The sequence below is a fragment of the Egretta garzetta genome, unplaced genomic scaffold (assembly GCF_000687185.1).
Source record: "Egretta garzetta isolate BGI_Z169 unplaced genomic scaffold, ASM68718v1 scaffold58, whole genome shotgun sequence".
Classification (NCBI taxonomy): Eukaryota; Metazoa; Chordata; class Aves; order Pelecaniformes; family Ardeidae; genus Egretta; species Egretta garzetta.
This window is the reverse complement of record NW_009260613.1, coordinates 33,211-35,563: the sequence shown is the minus strand read 5'-3', so window position 1 is coordinate 35,563 and position 2,353 is coordinate 33,211.

Genomic DNA, 2,353 nt, shown 5'->3' with positions numbered 1-2,353 from the left:
CTGAAGAGGAAAGTGATAGAGGCTTGGTGGTACCTGGTGCCCAGCCAAAGTCAACCCATCACACACCGGCAGATCTCTCGAGACCCAAGCAGCTCATCTGAAGCTAGCAACACGGAAGTGTGGGTGACCAAAGCAAACACTTGTCTCTTTGCAAACACGTGGATGCTAAAAATTCATTTAGCCAAGATACCTAAAGGTGGCTGAAATTAGGTGAAATCATTTCAGCTCATGGCTTTTCGGATCCCCCAAATTGCCTTTTACATGTGTATCAAAGCTTGAGCTCTCACAAGCATCACCAGAGCCTTCCCTGGGAGCCAGCCGGCACATGACAACAGGAGCAGCTCCTCACACCAAGCACTGCAGAGAAAGAAGAAAGAAAGAAAATGGCTACATAATACTGACAATTTGGGTTTGGACAGAGTTGGCTTGAGTAAAGATAAAATATCATGTTTCAGAATTGATATTACTACAGATTCTAATTTGGTTTTTTTTCCAAAATGGGAAGAATTAGTTCAGTGAAGTCTCCTGTGGGAGACAATAGCCAGCTAACTGTCTCAAAGCTTGGTCCTTTGTGTGGCGATGTGCGAAGAAACTTGCAGTTTCCTGCCACTTAAAGCATGCAAGCAGCCCCCTGCCCTTGCCCAGCAACAAGAAAGCATGCAAACGGAGCCCGCCAACAGAAAAGTGCGCGAAATGTGTGCGCATGTGCTGGACTGTGCTCTATAAAAAAGGCTGCAGCCTCAGACTGTGGGGGGACCTCACGGGAGACCATCCAAGACGCCGGAGGAAGATCACCGACCTCATGAAGAGACCACCGAAGATTCCATGTGTGATCAACAAAGACCCCAGAAGCACGGACTCCCCCAGGACGCTGCGGATCCATGGTGGTGACTGTCTGCTCTCTTCTATCCAGACCTCTCACTTTATTTCTTATCTTTCCTGTCTCCCTTTCCTATTGCTGCCTTCTCTCCCCCGAACAATTAATAAACGTGTGGACTTACGACATCTGACCTCGTTTGTGTCTTAATCTTGCTCGAAGGGATCGAACCAGAGAGGTTGGTCTAGCCACCCCTGGCCTCCAGACTCGTCTGAGGTCCGCTAGAAAGCAAGGGGGCCTTCCTCTCGTCCAAACAGAATTGGATCGTAACGTCTCCTAACAAAGGAAAAGAGGCATGTTGTCTCTGAAATGTTTTATGTATTGTACGCATGAAGAATTTATTAAAACTAAGGAACTCATAATATTCTTCTGTATCTATCTTTTATCTCTATTCATCTTCTATCTACCTACCTACCTACGTGTCTATCAATCTGTCTTCTCTGTATCTTAAAACATTAATGGTCAAAAACTCACATGGGCATAATGACAAAGTATTTGTTTAATTTTTGTATTTATTACTCACTGTGCAGTCTCACCACACAGGCTTTCATACCAGGAGTAAAAATATGTTACTTTCAAATCAAATTATCCCTCTCTCTTCTGCATTTGAAGCATCTGCAGATCAGCCACTTGCAAATCTGCATTGGTTGGAAGAGATGGTACTGCTAGCACACAAGGAAAAAGTGTTCCTGGGATTGACTTCAGACCAAGTACACCATAGCACACAAGGAAAAAGTGTTCCTGGGATTGACTTTGGGTAGGAATAGAACTTCAGACCAAGTACACCATGTGAAAAATTGTAAATGTTTGGATAAAAATGGTGCAGTGTTTCAGCTGCTAGGATCAAGGTCATTATATCTGGGTTGGAAACGACAGACAAGTTCATCCCATCTCATTTCAAGAGGAACTGTCAGATCATTTTGATGCAAACAGCTCAGATGCCTCAGGCCCCAGTGCTCCTTTGTCTTGGTGAGCAGAGCAAAGAAAACCCTTGAGAGGTTGGTCCCCGCAGACCTCCCTGTGCCACGGCCTCTGCTCTCCTGCCCCACGATCGGTCCCTCCCAGGGATCTCCACACAGGCAACTACCTCTTTGCAAACAAACTTAAAAAAAAAAATCCCAAAGGAAATAATAATTTAAAAGCCCAACCAAAAACTACCTTTCCAGATTCTCAGTGCTTTATTTCATTTCATTCATCAGATGAGGAACTCCTGGAGAGAGTCCAGAGGAGGGCTACAAAGATGATTAGGTGACCGGAGCATCTCTCCTACGAGGAAAGGCTGAGGGAGCTAGGCTTGTTTAGCCTGAAGAAAAGACTGAGGGGATCTCATAAATACTTACAAATATCTTAAGGGTGGATGTCACAAGGACGGAGCCAGACTCTTCTCAGTGGTTCCCAGTGACAGGACAAGGGGCAATGGGCACAAACTGAAACATAAGAGGTTTCAGTTGAATATGAGGAAGAACTTCTTGACTT